The sequence below is a fragment of the Cervus canadensis genome, chromosome 24, assembly GCF_019320065.1.
Source record: "Cervus canadensis isolate Bull #8, Minnesota chromosome 24, ASM1932006v1, whole genome shotgun sequence".
Classification (NCBI taxonomy): Eukaryota; Metazoa; Chordata; class Mammalia; order Artiodactyla; family Cervidae; genus Cervus; species Cervus canadensis.
Genome location: NC_057409.1, coordinates 26,194,980 through 26,217,495, shown reverse-complemented (window position 1 = coordinate 26,217,495; position 22,516 = coordinate 26,194,980). Strand labels below are relative to the sequence as shown.

General features: G+C 38.0%; 1 long non-coding RNA gene across 1 annotated transcript; it reads left to right on the top strand.

Moving 5' to 3' along the window:
- LOC122426555 lies at positions 1 to 20,799 on the top strand. The gene is made up of 2 exons (XR_006265192.1): positions 1 to 391; positions 20,407 to 20,799. It is a non-coding gene; the product is annotated as an uncharacterized LOC122426555 (long non-coding RNA).
- Positions 20,800 to 22,516: the final 1,717 nt, after the last annotated feature.

Genomic DNA, 22,516 nt, shown 5'->3' with positions numbered 1-22,516 from the left:
ATGACTTAAGGGAAGCTAGAATAAAAACCCTACTTAATGACATCCAGTTAATTGGCTAATGTTCTGGGCTCTCAGATCTTATACACGTGTTTATCAGAAGACAAACTGTCTCCTACCCTTGTATCTTGGAATCATCCCTGGATTTCTATGTAGTTCTTTGGGTGTGAGTGTCTATTGTCACTTTCTTCTTTGTCTTCTACTCTTGGGATGGAGATCCTGTTCTGCTGTTTTTGCATTCCTGTCCCGGAGCCTCCACCCAAACTCCAACTCAACACCTGGCATTCACTGCAGGACTTCCTGGAACTGTAGTTTCTGTCTGCCAGCCTGGATTTCTGAGGACCACTGCTCTGACTTCTCCTACACTCTCTACCCTGGCAGCAAGGACCACACTGTCAGTAGTGCCTACCCTAGTGGAGGGGAATCTGTCGTTTCAGAGGAAAGAGTTCAGGCTTAGGCACAGCTCTGGTTGCTTCACTGCAGGGTTGTTGTAGGGAATGAGCAGGATCTCAAGTTATGCTAATTTCTTTTTGTTCTAAAGTGAAGTGAAAGGTATTCAGTTGTGTCCAACTCTTTGCAACCCCATGGACTATATTGTCCATGGAATTCTAAAGGCCATAACACTGGAGTGGGTAGCTGTTCCCTTCTCCAGGGGATTTTCCCAACCCAGGGATCAAACCAAGGTCTCCCACATTGCAGGCAGATTCTTTACCAGCTGAGCCACAAGGGAAGCCCAAGAATACTGGAGTGAGTAGCCTGTCCCTTCTCCAGGGGACCTTCATGATCCAGGAGTTGAACTGGGGTCTCCTGCATTGCGGGTGGATTCTTTACCAACTGAGCTATCAGGGAAGCCCACGTCCCAATCATACTCTGAACATGTCGGAGCTGGCCCCATCTTTTGGTAATTACCCAGATCATAGTCAATGCTTCCTGAAATAAGTATAACAACAGTAACAAGGATGGTTGCTGTTTATTAGGTTCTTATTATTTTCCAGAAATTTCTAGGCATGAACTCATTCCAACAGTAAAACCATCTTTTGGAGAAATGCATCAGTGCCTTTGAATAAGTGGGGAAATTGAAGATCAGAGAAGTTAAGTAACTTATCCAAAGACACACAGTTGCTAAATAATGGAGCTGGGATTCTAGGCCACATGTCATGAGTCTGCTGTTGGTGCTCTTAGCCAGAGGTGCCTCCTAAGAAACAATATCAAGAGTTGGTCAGCAATTTTGTCTATGAGGAAGTACTCACATTGGGAGATTCTGTAAAAAGTCTAGCCTCTGGTATTTCAAGATATTATTTGGAGATAATGGTACTTATTACTCTCAACACAATATCATAAAGATTAATTAGTGGATGTTGGTAAAGCACTTTGGAGAGGAGTGATTTAGACATAATCACAAATCTTAACTCTCATTGATCTCCAGCATCCTTCTTATTTAGTATCGACCTGATATTATTGACCAGCTGGATGGCCATTAATCAGGCTGGCTCAGGTTTTACCATTTCCAAGTACATTTCTGAAAAATCAGTGGTAAGGTTATTTCTGTCACAAGACACCCACAGTTCCAACTGTCATTTAAACTGAGAATTTGAAAGGTTAAATTAATTCAACCTTCAATGACACTTTTCTCATACTTTTATTATAGCCATTAATACATGGTGGCTTAATTTATTGTGTATGTGTCATCCTAGATTCTTCCTTTGAACTCTTTAGAGCAGCAATTCCTTAGTTATGCCTGAAAGAAATGACTCCTGTAACAGCTACCTCGGCTAGTCATTAGTTGAATGTAAGAGATTGTGTAAAAGAGTTTAGGGTACTCAAGGTAGACTCTGTTGAGGTTTGGTTTTGGGAATGATACTTAAAGACCTTAATAAGTAATATTGTAGATGTTAAGAAGCTAAATCACTCAATTTTTTTCTCTTTTTGCCTGTTGCATACTTTCTTAGTTTAATGGCCATCGTGGTTATTGAACAGCCATAATGGCCCAATTCTCAACATCTCTGCTTTTAAGGTAGCCTTACATAGCTACAGTGCAAGAGAAGGGTTAAGAGCAGTTGTTCTTTCCTTCTAGGAAGGAAGAAGTGTGACTAAGAATCAAGTATACGTTACATGTCAGCTTGTGTTAGTCATCATCAAAATTGTATAGAGCAATTATGGGGGAGGTTCTTATTGCTCCAGATTTGGCAGATGGGGATACTGAGGTTCAGCAAGATTGAGTACCTTGCTTAGGTCACATAGCTGGTAAACAGAAGAGCCTGGATTTGTAACCAGGTTTTGACTGGCTTTAATTCTTATAGGTTTCAGCTACAATATAACTTCTTCCAAGGTTGGTAATCAATCAGGTTTTTCCCCTTTCTCATGAGAAAATGTTCCAGCAAACATGTAATGGATACTAACAATGTTAGGATCCCTTAAATAACAGTGCCACTTACTTGCATTTTATTTCTCAGCTCTGTCATCCACCAAAATAGAGCAGGTGGAGGGTTTCTGTGTTGGTGCTGAGAGGGGCTACTAATAGGAAGCAGAGATGAATAGGAAGCAAATGTCAGCTGGCTTATTGTATCCCCTACGTGAGACGATGAGGAAGAAATGGACAAAGCTCAAGTTTTGAAGAAGAGAAACAGGTTCTCCTTCTTGTACAGTGTGTGCTTGAGGTGAAACCCTGGAAACCAAATAAAGAAGAGGATATGAGAACCTCCCTGTAAATATAATCACCATGTCTTACACATGGGAGCCCACGATCTTCTGAGAAAAACCTGCTCATGTTTCTCCTTCCCCTTTTCATCCCTTCACTGCCTTCCACCTCTGTTCACCTCACCATCCCTTCTTGCCTTTGATTGTCTGCAAGTGAAGCAGAATCATAGACCATGTCACCATTAGATCCCTCAGAGATCTGAGGAGACCAATCCATGATTCATCAGGCGAGGTGACCCCAACATTTTTGGCACTAGGGACTGGTTTCGTGGACAGCTATTTTTCCAAGATCAGGAGTGGGGGATTATTTGGGATGATTCAAGCCCATTACATTATTGTGCACTTTATTTCTAATCTAATGCCACCATTAGAAGAACTAAAGAGCCTCTTGATGAAAGTGAAAGAGGAGAATGAAAAAGTTGGCTTAAAGCTCAACCATCAGAAAACTAAGATCATGACATCCAGTCCCATCACTTCATGGCAAATAGATGGGGAAACAGTGGAAATAGTGGCTGACTTTATTTTTCTGGGTTCCAAAATCACTACAGATGGTGATTACAGCCATGAAATTAAAAGACACTTACTCCTTGGAAGGAAAATCATGACCAACCTGGACAGCATATTAAAAAGCAGAGACATTACTTTGTCAACAAAAGTCCATCTAGTCAAGGCTATGGTTTTTCCAGTGGTCATGTATGAATGTGAGAGTTGGACTATAAAGAAAGTTGAGCGCAGAAGAATTGATGCTTTTGAACTGTGGTGTTGGAGAAGACTCTTGAGTGTCTCTTGCTCTGCAAGGAGATCCAACCAGTCCATCCTAAAGGAGATCAGTCCTTAGGGCACCTGATGCGAAGAGCTGACTCATTTCAAAAGACCCTGATGCTGGGAAAGATTGAAGGCAGGAGGAGAAGGGGACATGACAGAGGATGAGATGGTGGGATGGCATCACCGACTCAACAGACATGAGTTTAGGTGAACTCCGGGAGTTGGTGATGGACAGGCAGGCCCGGTGTGCTGTGGTTCATGGGGTCGCAAGGAGTCAGACACGACTGAGCGACTGAACTGAACTGAACTGATTGCCATCATTAATTTGATAGGAGGTACTGGTCTGTGGCCTGGAGGCTGGGGACTCCTTCTTTAAATCACTGCCAAGCAGACTATAACATAGATATTACTTTCCTTTTTTTTTTTTTAAATTTTTCATGACTCAAACTGCTGCTAGTGTACCCCATCCAGCTCTGTAATTGCCTAGCAGATTGTTAAAGGGTGGTTTCAGATTGCTGCAGATGGTGCCACCTACAGCCAGTTCCTCAGTCCTTGTTTACTCCGCCAGTGGCCTTGGTCATGATCTTCTAACAGCTTGTTCAGGAGAGAAGAGAGAACCATGGAGACTTTCTGTTTACAGTTCACATACATTCAGCAGCCAACGTCATATTGCCATGGATACAGTGGTGCAGGGGGGTGGGCAATTACTAATTATGCCAACCCCATTTTCAAATTGTTATTCAGGAAATAATATGAAGAGTGGAAATATATATGTGGCAAAAAAAAAAAAAAAAAACCTTGTTAGAATGATCACAACAATATCTCTATCTCCAATCTTCAAGGCTGCAATATTGATGTATGGCCTTGTTTAATACTATAGAGAAACCTGCTAAGATAATGCAGAAGCTGAATTCAATTGTAACTTGTAAAAGTGTCTATTATGTTTCTAGAGTATTATAATCTTCATATAAGCTATGAGCGAGTTATCAGATCTTCCATCATTTTTTCTTTATCCCCTTATATAAAATGTAAATCTCAAAACTTTCTTGGAGGGTCAATGGGGTATGTTTGAAAGCCCTTTAAATAAAATCAAGCATTATTCAACTACTTTTCATGATCTTAGTGATCATAATTGTTTCTTCTTCCTCCTTCCTCATGCTTCTTCTTGACATGTAGAAGCATATTTTGAAAGAATCATGGGGAAGCAGTAGCAAAGAACCTCTTTGCAACCTATTTACCAGAAAAGTCATTTGCCATCTTAAAAGAAAAAGAAATAGAAACGACTGATTGTTTAGATACTAACTATGACTAAAGCATTGGTCTCTGTCAAACTGTAAGTTGTACCCTTTATCTGTCTACACTGGCTACATAGGGGGAATTTTATGCAATGGCTCAGATGATCAAAGCCTCCATCTGACTTTTTCCCAGATAACTGGAGAAAATACATAGGCAATGTGACATAATTGTTGGATAGTTATGGATGCTTTTGTGCATCTTTTCATAGAGAGCACTATCCTGGCCTATAGTTAAGCTATAAACTCTCTTAGTGGTTCTAAAATTATCGAGAGAAAGTGAGAGGTTGAGATTAAGAAAGGGAGAGAGAGGAGGGAGGGAGAAAAGGAGAGAAAGAGGTGTGAGAGAGACAAAAATAGAGAGAAGGAGAGACAGACAGACAGACACAGTCAGGAAAGTGCTATTGAAAAACAAACAAAATGTGCTGCCATCTTTTTGTTTCCCTTTGAGATACCACCAAAGATACTATAATGATTTGACTCAGTGTTTAATTGATGTTATTATCAGAAATACATTCCATATGAAAATTCTGTTTGTGATAAACACCTAGGAAACTCATTAACCAGATGGAATTTAGTCTCTCTTGGAACCTAATGGGTGAAAGAAACAAAAGGACTTCATAAAACCAGAGAGCTAACTAGGATTAAAATATTTTAGATGGATATATTAACCATCATATTTAAGTGCAGCAGGGCTAAATTGCTTTAGTCGTGTCCGACTCTTTGCAACCCCATGGACTGTAGCCTACCAGGCTCCTGTGTCCACGGGATTCTCCAGGCAAGAATACTGGAGTGGGTTGCCATTTCCTTCTCCATGAGCCAATAGGACTGATGTTAAATATGTAAGAATTGCCTAGAACAGAAAATTGAAGAAATATTTTAAAATAATATTTAATAAATCAATGTAATACATAAATACCTAAGAGAAAATATATTTATTAAAATCGCCTTTGATCCATTAAAATTCTGATGTGATACAAAAAATCTCTATGATACTGAAAAATTTCAATTTCTTTTAAAATTACACAGTCCAAAATTATAAAACAATTCTGGCATTTGTAGCTGACAAATCATTAAAGTTTATCAGAGAAATAAAATTAGGCCAACATTTTGTCCATCAAACAAAATGTCTGTGACATTTTAACATATGACCGTGAAGCTAGCCAAGTTTGAATTTTTTTTTCATGTTTTTTTTTTTTTCTTGTCCTGGAAGATATTTCCAGAATCTTTGTTCAAGTTTGTCTTTTTAAAGTGATATTTATTTGGGAAAAAAAGAAATGGAAACTATTCTACGTTTAAAAGGTGTAAGTAAATCAATTCCAAGTAATTTTTAAGATTAAAAGAGAAAAAAGGAGTGGTAGGTTACACTCTTCCCCAAGTTTTCTTTTTTAAATGTGATATGCTTTATGTGTATGCCACTTCTGCCAAAGGTAAAGTTAGAGAAATGACAATGACAGCTATAGGTCATGTTAAGGAGAAGGTCAATTGCTTGTCTAGACAATGTCTTTGATAACAATGAGCATTTTCACATAACCAAGAAAAGTATATCTCTTTCAGAAATGTAACTAGATAGGTGATGAGTTATTACATTACCAATAATTGGCCCCAGAATTAAAAATGAAAAAAAAAAAAATCCCCTTCCCTAACTGGTTTGTGCATCAAACTAGATTATCAGTTGCTCTCTCATAAGTGAAGTTCAGGGAAAGGAGAATAATTCTAGTTTTAATGAAGATGATGCATTGTTAGAAAATGTATGAATATGCTTCATATTAATTATTGTATACTATACAAATTTTTATATTGACATCTTTTTATATTATATAAATCTATGTGGACTAAGTGGTTTTCACACTGTTTTATTTCTCGCTCCTTAGCATCCTCTTTTCATTCACAGATATTCTAATTTCTTATGGGACTTGCTATCATTTATTTGGTTCCATTTACACTTTTACTATAAAGGATGTATATATGTATTTATACAAGATAAAACCTAAGCTTTTTTTTCCCTTTCAGTTTCTCCTTAATGCAAAGGTGAACTTTACTGGTAGTGAGTAGAATTCAGCCTGCAACAGCGTGCTGGAGATGGCTGAATTTAAGCTTCATCAGGTTACAGTGCAAGAATATCTTGACAAAAGAGTGTGTTTCATCTTGTCTTTTGATGAGCACAGCACAAAGTAGAAATGTTCCCTTTTAACACTGACTGCCAAATTTCTAACTGGCGCCCTAATTACACCCTTGCAACATGAAGGCGCGTCCATTTGCACATCAGTGGAGATCCCGCAACACACTCGAGGGTGGGTGCTGTCAAGTGAACCCAGAGTAGGTAAATGGCTCTTTTTCTTTTAATGCTTTTCCCCCAACATTTTATTATGAAAAAATTTAAACACATAGAAAAGTTTGAAAGAATTTCTCAGTGAACACCTGAACACTGTCCACCAGGATTCTACCATTAGCATTTTACTACATTTTCTGCATCACATATCTATCCCTCTATGTATTTCTCTATCTGTACATCAATCCATCTTATTTTTGTGATGCATTTCAAAGTGAATTGCAGTCCTGTTCCCTGAAATACTTCAGCTGCTATAATGGCTTAATGGTTTAATGCTGTAATGGTGATGAAGAAAATGGATGCATTTCTCCCAACCAACTTTGAAAGAGCAATTTTAGAGAGAGGAAAAAAGGTAGAGCAAATTATTTTCCAGGAACAAAGATATGAAGAAAAATAAGTTTTGAGATACCACACAGTGTCATTTTATAGAATGCTATTCCATTCCTGCTGGAATTTAAATCAAGATACCTTTTTATTGCCCTCAGTAGCAACTAAAAATTGTTCATTATCAGATGTATGTGACACTCTTTAGAATCAGCAGCACGTTAGTATTAACTTGATATCAAGTGATGCTTAAAATATGAGAATTGCCAGTGGATTTTGTTTTTAAACCATTGAGCAGTTATAGAAGAATTTTCATCTTGCATACTGTTGAAACCAAATAGTACAGGTGACCTGAGCTTAGAATGAGATGAAAGTTATCCTTTCATTAGACCATTGGTTTGCTAAAACAAGGAACGTTAAATATATAACAAAGTAATTAAGACACTGGCTCATTTCTGTATATTACTATGTTGCTTTTAAGCTATGTAGTGACTTAACCTTACTTGGTAAGAGATGGTTGAGAAAGTTATCAAAGAAGATTGGAATGTGGAAAAGGAGTGAAAGAAGGAATTCTGAATAGGAGATGCTAGAATAACACATGCAAAAGGAATTCTTAAATTGGAACCAAAGATAAATTACAGGAAGCTGTTCTGAATCTGCCAAATACATGGAATGAGAGATGATTTAACTTTAGGATGTTTCATGTTTCAGCAGTGGAAGAACTGATACTACAGAATGGGTCAGAGCACAGTGTAAAATAATTGCAATGTATGCAACCTGTGTAGCAAGTGAAGTAGATACACTTCTATAGCCTGGGGGTGGAGGATGATTGCAGAAGCTGTGGATACATCAGAGAGGTTGACCCTAGGGTAAGTTAAACAAGGAAGACTTAAAATTCCACTGGAGTTGCACAAAAAGCAAAAGGATTTCAGAAGGTAATCTAGAAGGGAAAACTAACTGTGGTGGTTGAAGGTGGGCAGGCAAAGATAGTGCTGAGGGAGAAAGAGGCAGAAAAAGTGAGATATCTTCACCCTTTTCCCATGAAATACCATGGGACTGGATCTACGCTGTTGTAGAACTGGAGTCCCTGATCTTTCTTTTGCCCAGAAATTTTCACATGCACATATTTATTGTTGAATAGATCAGATCTCACATCCTCTAGCCCATATTCCTTAGTTCTTTCATTCATATAGATCTTGCTGGGTTTAGTGATAAATAAACTACATCCCACCACATCCATCAAGGGAAGCTCACACAGAGGGTTTCTGGAGAGAAGAGAAAGGGCAGTGCTTATCCATTATGGATTATTTTGGTTAAACAGAGAAACATCACAAAAGAAGACATCAGGAGGAGTATCACTTTTCTAATTCTGTAAAAAGACTGATTCACCTATGTTCATGCAGCAAATTAACTGAAAGAATTGGATTTTTCCTTGACTTATCCCAACATTGTTTAGGGGAAATGAGAGGCTGAGAAAAACAGAAGAGAAGGGGATGGGGAATAAGAAAAAGAAACATGTGTATAAAACATTTCAGAGCCCCTTAAAATGTTTACTTTCTTTCTTACCATTATACTGGTATAGATATATATGTGCTAAGTCGCTTCAGTCATTCTGATTCTTTGTGGCCCTATGGACTGGCAGGAAAGCCTGCCAGTTTCCTCTGTCCATGGGATTCTCTAGGCAAGAATACTAGAGTAGGTTGCCATGCCCTCCTTCAGAGGATCTTCCTGACTCGGGGATCAAACTTGCATCACTTAGGTCTCCTGCATTGGCAAGTGGGTTCTTTACCACTAGTGCCACCTGGGAAGACATATAGCTACATTGTATTATATATAATGTGCTTTTATTTTCTTTTATTTTCCAAAGACTTGATTTGTTATTACTGTGGATGTCCTTAGTCACCAACATTTTTCTTAAAAAAATCCCAAGATCAAAAAAAAATCCATAAACTAGTATTATACCTTTATTCTCCCCATCTTATTTCAGTTTCAAACATTCTGTCATCCTCCTGATGACAAGCCATGGGAGAGGAGGCTCGTGTTAAATCCACTCAGATTGTAAACTGTTGATGGCAATTTGCAGAGAGTGATAATAGACAAATATATTCAATCCCTTCTTCCCTCGTTCTTTCTATTTTAAATACAATGCACACGCATTTTTATTAGAGACAGTTTAGGGAATTAGGGAATTAGCTCATTTAGATAATTTTCCTCAAGACTTCTGTGGGAGGGAAAAGAGATTGTCATTTGGAAATTTCTGGAAGTTTCCTCAGGGATTCCTGACATAATAAGTTCAGTTTTGCCACCCAAGGACCACCAACCAATCTCAACTGCCATGTCTTCTTTTCTTTCTACTCCCCCTTGACATGTTAACTTCTTGCTTATCAAATATTTTCTACTTTTTATTAAGAAATGGTTTTAATTTCATTAAATGAGAATGTACTTCTTCTCCTTTGTTCTTTTTTTGAAAACAAAAGTCAATGGTAATCTACTTTATAGTCACCTTTGCTGGAATCCATCTATTGTCTATTTGATAATGGAAGAAATATGAATGTTAGCAAAAGCATAGTTTAAAATAGTTATAATCAATACATAGTAAACATAGCCCCCAGAGATTCTAAGAATAAAACTATTTCCTACATTATGCAAGCTCAAAGAAAAAATAAATTCCTTTGAATACCCAGAGAAAGGGATTAATGAGGTAAATTAGATTCAGCAGTTTTCTATTGGGTCTTTGCCAAAAGAGGATCAGTCATAGAAATGTGTCTTTATTTTCCTATCATTAATGGGATTTTCTTATCCGTGTCAACAAAGTTCACAGCATTGTATAAAAGGTAAAGAGGCCATAAGGGTAATCATCGTATCTTTTTAAAAAATACTAAATGGTTGGGAAACACTGATTTTTTCCTTTGCTCTGTATTTTTCACAGCTTTATGTAATTTATTAATTCATCCATCCTTCCATTTATCTGTCCATCTGTCTGTCTGTCCATTCATCCATTCATTTGGCTAATATATAATATATCTGAGGCATGTGTTGGGATTATAGACAGAAGTGAGATTTCCCCTGCCCTGAATTCATAGTGTAAAAAGTGCCCTATCTCTCAACTTAGGGTTCATCTACAGGGGTTCAAATAGGGTGGTCCCCAAAGTCAGGGCTCTTCTTTCTGGGGTTTCAGTCTTTCTCTAAGATTATCAGGAGAACTAATTTATAGATAAATTAAACACTTTCATATATAAAACAAATATAGATATTTTCATGGAGTAGAGACAAACTTTGTGCAGATTTAAAAGGTTTGAATCAAGAAAGAACCTGACTGACATGTTGTGATTCTGGAGAAGAAATGGCAGCTTGGGTCAGACCCCCAGAAGGAAACAATAGGTACAGGTGCCCTGGAGAAGGCTCTGGGGAATGATGCTCCCTGGGCAGGAGAAGCCAGCCTGAGAAGGGCCTCAACCAGCATGCTGATGGATTTGAACTTTGTCCCTGAGGCTCCAGGAAGTCAGTGCTATGTATCGAAACTCCCAGAAGAGTTTCGCTCTTCCAAGTAAGCTGATATCAGGCATTGTCTAAAACTTGCTGAGGCAGCAGAATAAACGAAATACTGTAATGCAGTCTGTGAGTCAGAAAACCTCCCTTCTGTTTCACTAACCACTAACCATGTGAGTGAACTTGTGCAAACACCTTAGTCTGCCTGAGCCTTGGTCCTTTAATCTACCACAGAGGGAGAAACCATCTGCCCTTCTGCCCTCACAGTCATTTTGTGGCCCAGGGGGAAGGCGCCATGAAAACCCCAGGTAAATGGTGATGTATTGAACAATACATGGAATGTTTGCTAAACTGAGTCACCTCAATGGTGGAATAAAAGCATTCAATAAATATTTTCATAATTTCTTAAAGTGAATTTCCAAATCCAGCTTTTTTTTTTTAAACTCACATAGCAGGACTTAGTCAGAGGATTAAGGGTTCCTGTCCCTTCAAGGTTGTTATTGTTATTTGACAGTGTCTAAGTACAGCCTCCAGTGCAACAATTCAGTTGGAGCTCAATAAATATCTCTTGCATGACTCTCTTCCTATGGCCAGGTATCATCTAGTCTTATTTATCTCTTGCCTAAACAAGTACAACCACCTTCTCTTCCTTTTCCTTGTTTATCCAAGTCCAAAATGATACTTTGATCCTTGGCCCATTTTTTGGACTTGAGACTACTTAGATGTCTAGATCTTTCTACAAAGCCATTTATTTTGGGGGCTCCTGAGCACTGTTCTCTTAGTATTCTTTCACCCCAGTCACTGATCTCATAGCAGGTAAATTCCTCTCAAGTTTCTTTCCTTTTATCATTTGTTAATTCATTTATCCAGAGCCCGAGCATTAAATGTGTCCTTACATCGTACAGCACTAGAATCAGGGAAAACACTGGGAAATTAAAACTTCTTGTCCCTGACTTGAATGAGGATAAATAAACTTGTAGGAGATGCTTGTAAAGTAGTGCAAGAAGACTGGAATAAAGGTACGAACAAAGAGTTTTAGAAATTCCAGGCAGATACTGAGTAACTCTGCCTGGAACTATCTAGGTTGGCTTCACAAGTGAGGAAGCATTAAAGAATCTTAAAGAATAAAACTTGTTTGCATATTTATTTATCTAGTCACTTATACTGTAACTTGTTCCACAAATGATTTCAGAGGGATCTCAAAATTACATGCTATCCTTAAAAAGGTAAGCAAGGAACTCAGGATATTTAAAAAATAGAAGAAGAAAACAAAATAAAGAACAGTGAGATTAGTCCACAGAAAGAGTAAGGTCCTTACACTCAGGGTCATAGATTTGGCTCTGAGCTAAATCAGAGAAGAAACATCTTCTAAAATGAATCAGAGTACGATTAAGACAAACACAAACTAGCTCTAGGGAGACCTCAACTATCACTGATGCTGGCAAACATCCCCTTGGTGCCCATATAAAAAGGATCCTTGTGAAACGACAAAGATTTTTGAACATCACTACAGTCAACAGAATAGCAAGCTTCACAGGTTTGATCTCACAACATTTCTTCATGGGAGCCAATGGCATAACATCCATGCTGAATTCAGTAAAAGTAATTCCATGTTGTCAAATACACAACTGAGAACAATGACTGCAATTTCACCGGGTGGGGCTGGCATGTGGAGCTGAAGAAGCGAGACAAACAATAGCAGAAAGTTGTGAAAGTACCTGGAGTGGCCTTGGAACTAGGCAGAGCTTGGCATGGCTGGAGCACGGGTGTGTCTGGGAGCGCCGCTTTCCATCAGGATGCAATCCAAACCCCTTAGCATGGCAGATGGGGACCCTGATAAGCAGGTTGCCTGCCTTTCCTGACTTCAGCATTGCCACACCTCATCTCCACGCTTGAACGAGAAGAGTCAATTATTCTGAGATCTTTTGGTTTTCATTTTCTGTATATTCTCTCTCTTTCTTGTCTACATACTTTGTTCAGGTGATTCCCTCAGGCATAGGGGTCATAACCCACCACACACCTATCTCTATCTACTAAGTCTCTTTCTCTGCCTTTTTCAAAGCTCAGCATCTTCCATCAGCTCTGAAAAAACCTCTCAGGCTGAGTCGAATACCCCTCCTCTGGACCCCATGATGCCTTCTGTCTCTCTCCTTCCTGCCCCTCATTAGCTTTGTAATTCTGTCTGGCTATCTTTGCTGCTTCTCTTTTCTGCCAGAAAATGATACAATTCTTTCTTTCTCGCTCATTTTTATTTCTCCACCACCAGGCAGAGAGCCTTATCTAAATAGGCACTCAATAAATATTTATTGAAGGAAAGAAGAAAGGTGAATGGGTGATAGGCAGGAGATGATACTGGAGAAACTGGCTGGGAAAAGCTTTTAGAAGACATCACATTCATGCTAATGACTGTGAACCTTATTTTATAGGAAATGGAGAATCACTGAAGATACAACACAAAAAAGTTTTTAGGGCAAGTCAATATTTAGGAAGAATAACCAGCAGCATTGTATGGGTAGACCCAGGGTGACAGACAGACTAGTTTGTTCACCATCATCAAGTTCACCAAGTTCTTTCCTAATCAGCATTTATTATTTTTAAATTAGGATATAATATACATGGGCTTCTCTGGTGTCTCAGAAGGTAAAGAATCTGCCTGCAATGCGGGAGACCTGAGTTCGATCCCTGGGTTGGGAAGATGCGTTGCAGGAGGGCATGGCAACCCACATGAATATTCTTGTCTGGAGAATCCCCATGGACGGAGGAGCCTGGAGGGTTGCAGTCCATGGGATTGCAAAGAGTCAGACATGACTGAGCAACTAAACACATAATATACATAAAGTCCATCAATCTTAAATACACAATTCAAGGTATTTTATATATTTATGTAACTATCATTCTGATCTAGAAACACTCCGTACTTAGTATATCATAGAGCTGTTCATGTCCTCTCATAGTCAATATCACTCTCCAAAGGTAGCTGCTATCTTGATTTTTATCACCTCTGATTAATTTTACCTGTTAGTTAACTTTATGTAAATGAAATTTGTGCTGTTTACTTTTTTGTGTCTGTCCTCTATGTTTCTACATGTGATTGTAGACCATTCATTTTCACTGATGCATGGTACTCCATTTTATGAATATATGAAAAATTTTAATCTATCTTAATGAATATTTGGGCTATTTCCACTTAGAGGCTGTTATGAATAAAGATTCATTATTTTAATATCTTAAATCATTCCATGAGAACTACTTTGACTCTGAAAGGCAGTTATATTGCAAAAAGCTGTGGACTTGGAGTTCAGCCCTGACTATGACAGTTATTAGCTTTTTAAAGTTGGCAATTTATTTCATAACTCTATCTCAGTTTTATTTTCTGCAGAATTGGAGTAACTCTCTGAACTCACTCAAGCTTGAAAACCAAGTTGGGTCAGACCTCCTAGTAAGTGGGATGGATGTCCACATAGATATCAAGATGTGAATGTGATTCACTCACTATTGTGGCTGCAGAGCCTGGTAGGCATTAAAAGCCCCCAATTACTGAATAAGTAAATGAAAGTTAATAATAGTTGACAATTTTGCCCTTAATCTTTCCTGTCTAAACAGAAGCCTTTCTAGAAAACTTTTTAGTCAGATGCCAAAATATTATGGGGCTCACGGGTAAGTGATTAAAATAATCATGGTGCACAATCCTGTTTTAGAGGCTCCTGCATTTCTTTTAGTTGAAGTTTGCAGTGTGGACATTGCCTAGTTCTTACTGTTTGCTTGGTCATTACTTCCTTAATGTAACATCCTGCAAATGGAGGAACTGTTATTTGACCAGGTTTCATGTCCTTTGGAGGACGACTCACTACTGACTTATAATTGAGAGCAGATGTCACTTCTTGCCTTTGCCCTTAAGGACCACTTTAATCTTCATTCCACCAAATGCATTTAGCTCTTCTTATTCTCTGTAAATTCTAGTAATATTTACCTAGTAGGTAGATTGGCTTGATATTAGTCAATTTGTTATCATGTCCTCCAGAAGTACACTGTTTCGGTTACTCTTTGCTTAGAAGATTCTGGGTAGGGATGCTGTTATTGGTCATTTACTCAGTGCCAAAACAACTGTTGTTTGAGCGGACAATGAAATCAGTTTTTGGACTCTCTTATTCCTAAACAACCTATTTGACTCCTATAAAAATATTGGCAGTTTTTGCTTGTTTCAAAGGGAAACTTGCAGAGTCAGGAACGATTGAGCTACTAACACACACATACATACATTCTATGAATGCAACTGATTTTTTCACATTATGGTAGATAAAGGGGGCATAGTTATGATGATGAACAATGAAAATTTTTTAATTTTGTTAAATTTGAATACCTTTTCCTATATCCTTTAATTTTGGACTCTAATCTGACTTTTTGGAGAAGGACATGGCAACCCACTCCAGTTTTCTTGCCTAGAGAATCCCATGGACGGAGGTGCCTGATGGGCTTCTATCCATAGGGTCGCCCAGAGTCGGCCACGACTGAAGCGACTTAGCATGCATGCATGCGTTGGAGAAGGGAATGGCAACCCACTCCAGTGTTCTTGCCTGGAGAATCCTAGGGATGGAGGAGCCTGGTGGGCTGCCGTCTGTGGGGTCGCACAGAGTCGGACACGACTGAAGCGACTTAGCAGCAGCAGCAGCAATATGAGTTTTAAGAAATATAATCGAATGAAGTGTGAGACTATGGAAGTCATTAAGCTCTCTCTACTCAAGTACAGATTTCATCTTTCCAAATGCCTACTGGGCATCTACATTTGGATATACTATAAGACGCAAACGTTTAACTCCTGGAAAGGAAGCTCTCCTTTTTATCCAAAATTGTCCCTTGTCCATTAACCCCTTCTTGTTGGCTCATAATAGTAAGTTATATAAACTAAAGAGTCTATTTTCCTATACCCCACCCTAGCCATATCACTATTTTGAATCCATCACTCAGTTCTACGGTCCTGAATCGCTTATCTACTTCCATGACCCTACTTCCCCTTCTACTGTCATAACTCAGGCCCTTAGCATTCTTCTCCTGGATTATCTCCTTTTCGTTCCTTGATTTTCAACATCAAATCTGTCCTACTCTACCCATTCTTTTTTTCAAAGCAATAAGAAAAAAAATCACATTAAATAATGACATTTCCTCTTTAAAATTGTTCACTGTCTTCTTGAAGCTTTCAGGGAGCATTTAACTCTCCTTTGTTGGCACGGAAGACTCCTTGCATGAGGTGGCCCTGGCTTTGTGTCCCAGATTCAACCCCACCTCTTGATGTTTGTCACTTCAACAATAACAAACTTCCTTAAAGGTGTTATGCAGTTGCCCTTGTGTGATTGTGTTTTATTTTTCATTTTAATACTTACACAGTGTATATATGAATGCATTCCATTCTGCAAGATTTGATCATACTCAACTAGGCAAAGTCAAGTCCCACTTCTTTCTATTCCCTCTCCCCAGAGATCTGTTGTTTCAAACTTCTGCTTTTATACCAACTCTCCTCTTTCTCAATGAGACCATGTTTCCATATTTTCTAGGAAACTCCACATCATTTTTCAATTCTTGGGTAGAACATTGGCTAGTCTTTGAATTCTTCCTAGATCCTTTTCTCTAAAAGAGATGCACCTCTTTGGGCTTACATTTTAACCTGTGCAATCGTGTTTAGTTGAATTTGCACTTGTCCTGTAATTAATGATCAAGGAGATCAAGAATTCCCTCAGCTAGACCATAGATTCCTTGAAAAAAAAAAGGAAGTCTTACTTGACTTCGTGTCCTCAAGTCATGCTCAGTAAATGTTTGTTGAAAGAATGAATGAGCAAACTTTTTAATGTGTCATAGGTCTGTTTGAAGGATGAGGCAAGAAATAGCCACAAAGGAAAGGACTTCTGAGTAATGGAAAACAATCTTTTCTGCACTGGTAAGCTCAGAATATTCTCTTTCTAACACAAAGTCATAAAGATATAAAAACCTTTCCCATTGCAGAAGAGAAGGCATTCACAGGGATTTAAAGAATGCCAGGCATTCTTTGTTCTTCTATATGGATTAATGAACTAGCAATTTGGAAAATAATTAGGAACAACAAATTCTTTCATTATAGGTATGATTTCTAGGTAGCCCATTTGTCAAGCTTTAAATTCCAAGGCTTACATATGAAGAGTCTGAGGTATCTCTACAACGAATCACATTAAATACCAGATGCTGTCAGTCTGGTTTGGCCTGGCTTGGGACACTGAAGATCAGAGTAGTAAGTAGATGAAAAGAAAGAACACCCAGGGGCAGGTTGAAATGGCATCCTGAGCACTGTCTGTGGATATTACCAACACCCTTGAATCACACTGGAAACAATGTGAATCACACTGGAATCAGGACAAGATCACTTCTGAACAGTCTTCCTAAACTTTTGTACTTATTTATGACTAAATTGATTTAGTTATATATGTAGAACTTATTCTACATGTAATGTGAAGCTATTCTTTCCAAATAATACTTCGGTTGTTCTCTTAAGGTCTTAATTTAATGAAACCCTAAGATATTATATCCAACAGTACCTGAAGCAACATGTGCAAATCATATTGTCTTGCTCTGCCGGTAATCTGATCAGGTAAGAACAGCCAAGTGACCTCAAAATAGGCCTTTTCTGTGCCTGCACAGTACATGGTCAATTTTTTAAAAATTATGTTAATAAAATGCTCTCTGTATTGCTACATGATAACAACAAATGGTCTTTTATTTTCAAGATGCATTCTTTTCATAACTAAATTAAATAAGCTAATTGCATATATCAGTATAATGGCATTAAAAAGAATGTCATTATAAAGAATTAACAAGAAAAAGAAAAGAGAGTGAAGAAACAAAAGATTTTGAGAAGAAGTGATAAGCCTGGGAGGAATTGTTGTATGGATTGTACTAAAACCAGGGACAGGACAGGGAGTGTATCAAGCAAGACTGGAGAGTATGCAAAACATTCCTTTGCACTGGAGTAACTGATGCGTTTTGTACCACCCTCCATTAAAAGTATAACAGCCATTTAAAAAACAAAAAGCATGATTGGAACATGGAGACAATGACATACGGTGAACAAGTTAGAACCGGAGAAGTTTTCATAAAAAAATTTTATTCTGTTTCATAAAATAGAATAATGCCTATTAAAGAAAGATAAATATCGAGATCAATGAAAGTGAGAGAATTTAAAGCAAGAATTTGTGTCTTGCACCCCTATATTTGGTTTCTTTGAGGTTGTTAACTTAAAAACTAGTGCACTGGAAAGTAAATAAAAGTTAATCAATTACAACAGAAGTATAATAGGAAGATAAAATTATTGCCATGAAATATAGACAAGGTAGTTGATTAACCTATGTCCATGCAAAGCCTTGTGAAACCTAAGGTCTTTAAACTGCTTTGGGCTTTTGAGTAAAAGAAATAGTCTCTGTTTACCTTCTCTATTTCCTTTCCTTTTATTTAGCCTGAGCTTAAATTGCCATCATCTTTTGATTTCCTAGAGCCAGGGAAATCATTTTCCTCAGATACATCAGGGACTCCACTGTCCCAAATTCCAAGGCAGTCCTACTCTTCTATCATTTGGCTTCTCTGGGGTTTTTGACATAGCTGAGTATTTTCAACTTGAAAATTTCTCTTCTTCTTGCCTGATCTGAGGTCATTCTTTGGTGATTTCTCCATACTTCTCAAATTATTAATACTTATTTTCGGTCTCTCTTACTAGCTTCTTTTCCTCAAAGCAGTGCTGTTATATTTTTATGTATTCTGGAGTCCTTTTCAGGTCTCTTCCACTGCCACCCTGCAGTTTGCTGAGACTTAGCCACTCCCAAGGCTAACCGTCAGTTACATAACGGTGACATCCAAAATTCTATGGCTTGTGCCTACCTCATTCGTGTGCTCTATTCTAGCATATTCTTCTGCCTGCCTCTCAGATACTCTACACGGTACCTCATTGTCTTCTCAAAAACATTTTATCAAACCCAAATTCTTCTTTTTTCATTTATTTCTTATCAGAAACAGCTCCAGAGTCTACACAGTCTCTTAAGTAAAGCCAACTTGTGGCCATTTTGGTTTCTTCCATTTCTTTCACCCACCAAACCAAAACGGCTGCCTACTTCTGTCAGCTCCACATTCTAAGGTTTGCTGTTAAATAGATCTTCCCTTTATCTCCCATGCTAGTGGTTTAGCTCAGACTTGCATTATCTCTCACCCGCATTAATTTCTGTAGGTCAGTCAGAATCACTACCCCCTTTGTGATTTTCCTGTTTTCTGTCCCTCCATCCATCCATTCATCCATCCTTTATGTTATAGCCAGAGCAATTTTGTAGAAATGCAGCTCTGATCGTATCACTATCCAGATTTTAAATCCTTAAATAGTTGCCAATCACTCTGTAGGTTAATATCCTAGTCAATCAATGCAGTAAAAACAAAAGCAAAGAGCAACAGCCACCCTTCACTTTTAATTTCCCCTCCACACACACTCTCTGGCACATATGACTCCTTCCTTCCATCCCCTCACAGCCTCAGCATATTCCTTGTCTTGCATTTCTCCCTCTGTCTTGCTTTTGCACTCTATTGCTGGGGAGCTGTTTCCATTCCTCTAAGATACCATTCACGTGTTTTCCCCTTTAAGAAAACTTTCCTGTGGGTTACTGTTATCTTGGCTGTCTCATGATCTTGTGCACACGCTCCTACCATCACAGCACTTACCAGACAGACGGCATTGTGACCATCTGTTTATCCACCCATTTTTCCCATTAGGCGGAGATCTTAACATTTTTTTCAGATGTGACACATTTCACAGATGACATTCAATAGTGCAACACATTTCCACCAGTATTCCTAATGTGATGGCTATAACTCCACTGTTTTTTTTCTCCCAGTCAAGAAAACATATTATAATAGGACTGAGAGTGGCAGATTATAATGACCTTGGGTCTGTCCATACACATATGCATATAAATATAGTTCAGAATACATTTAGAACTTTCATACTCAAGTTAGAATGTCCAGGTTTGAATCTTATTTGTTCACTTACTGCCCAAAATAAATCATTTAACCTTAATAAGTCCCAGTTTCTTTCTTTGTAAAACAAGAGTTATAACAGTAAAAAAGACTTTGAGTAGATTAAAAGGAAAAAACAAACAAACAAACAAACTAAATAACCTAATTCATGTAACTTGCTTAGTATGGTAGTGAGTACCTAAAGTGCTCCTAGCAAATCTTTGATATTGCTATAATTACTACCATCTGATATGAATTGATCAATTTCTCCTTCAGTGGAACATAGTAACTCACTCTTATTTTCTTGCTATAGGATCTGACTGCACATGAGTTCTTTTGTGAAAGGAGAAAAATAGTTATCCTGAGACTTCTGTTAACTTCAGTTGCTCATGAAATTGAAAAAAATAATGTTCATAGCATTGGGCAAAATGGAAAAAATAGCATCAAATACATATTGTTCACACAGTAAGCACTCAACTGTTCCTCCCTTCTCTCTAGGCCAAACTGCCATTCGGGGTTAAAGGAGAAGGCAGAGCTCTTCAAATTTTCTGAGGCAGAACTGTGTATGGAGGATGATGATATCAGCCTTGTTCAGTTAAACAAAGAGAAAACCACTTCACCAGAAGAGGGTCCATCAACCTGAACACTGAAGAGGAAGAAACAAGCCTGATGATTGGAAAGGAAATTCTTTAAGTGTGAATTGCTTCGAGTACAATATAAACCTTGTCAGTTATGGGATTCCAGCTGTTGTTTTATTGCCTTTAATTTCCCATTAGTGGTTCAATGTCTGGGAAAGGTATCTGGCCTCCAGGAGGGGAAGTAAGGTCAGAACTGTTGTTCCTGTCTCTGCCAACATTTTGAATAGTGTTTAAATGAAGCCATTCAAAAGATCATCTTGTGCCTAATTCTTATGAGTGTCTGTGACTAAAATAAGCTCTTTAGATGTTTTCTCTCCCTCTTCAGTCTTTCTTCCTCTACACTCCTCATACCACCAACAGAAAAAGAGATGCTGGTATAATACGTACCAAAGAGTCATTATAACGTAGTACATTGAATGTAGCTGTACCTTACCGAGGGTTGAAGGGCATGGAGTGTGTTGGGGTGGAGGGTAGGCTTTATCACCTAATCTTACCTCTTCTGTTCCAATGAATTTAACACCTTATGATTGTGTGCTGCCAAAAAGGAGAATGTTCCAGTTGGGTGCACCCTGGTTCTACCCAACCTATTATTGTTTATCTTGCTCGTGGAATCCAGTTATGTTTACTGAAACAGTAGAGTAAGATATTCCTTTATTGATAATTATGAAGACTATGGGTGTCTAGACTCATCCTAGCTGTAGACAGGAGGAAGATGAAAACTAGCATTTAAGCTAAGCTAGCTAGTTTAGCTAGCTAATTTTTGGACTCATAGTTAAATACCCTTACTTTATACCATCATGCTAATTCTCAGAGCACCAATGTGGGGCTTGTCATGTTATTTCCATTTGAGGTCAAGATTCAATGTTTCCAAGAAGTGGAGAGCATATAAATTTCAAGTAGAAAGGATAGAACTAGAACTCACATTTAATTAAATTCTAAAACTTCTGTGCTTTTATATCCTTCCAACTTTTCCAAAAAGAGGAAGGTAAACTTTTCTTCTCTTTTGAGCCTAAGAATTTGCACTGCTGAGGAACTTGAAGCAGTAAGAGAAAAAGCTATGCGCCTTGTCACAGATTCTTATGGACTGGGGTCTTCAAATCTGAATTTACCACTATTTAGTGTGTGTGTCCAGAGGCAGTCATGCATGTAGTTTTGCAGGTCTGAGCAAGAATTCCTTATTATTTGTACCTTCTATCAAAGACAGTGAGATTTCTATAGACAAGATCAAGAAGACTCTTTCTCTTCCTCATGTGCCTAATTTTCAAATCTTCCTGTGGGGTTTCTGGGGTCAGGTAATGAAATACAGGTGCATTCATCCCTCTGACTGCCACACTGTGAAGGTTACAAACATTTGGTTAGAATATTCAGCACTTATAAATGTTAACCTTGTAATAGCAGCATTCTTATTATTCCAAACCCTGGAGTCAGGATTTCTTTGTCCTGAACACTAATATGAGCCATATTTTTTTTTTTTTCTGTTTAACCACAGACACAATGGTCACCTTAAAAAGCCCAAGGGTTAAATCTATTGCAGTAAGATAATAGAATATATACATGGAAATACACAATAGCAGTTAATATCTGAGAGGTGAACTTAATTCTATGAAAAATGTGTTTGAAGCTGTAGTTGCAAAGCAGTCACTTATCAGTTTCCACTCATGGCCTTTATTTGGGAGAAGCAATCAACAACTATTAATCGGGACATGTTGTTTTCTGTTAAGCAATATACAAATATTGTTGATCCTGTATATACTATTCATCCTGACTGACTTAGCTCTATGCATTTCAACTATTTCCAGTTAATGGATGGGCTATTATGGTGTTTTGTTTTTAATCTTACAATTTATACTAATGACATTCCCATTATAAACTCATTCCCCAGCTGGCCTTTTTTGAAAAATAATATACAAACAGTTACATTTCTGGCAATAGTTTCTCCATACCATTACATAGCAGATATCAAAAGTCAA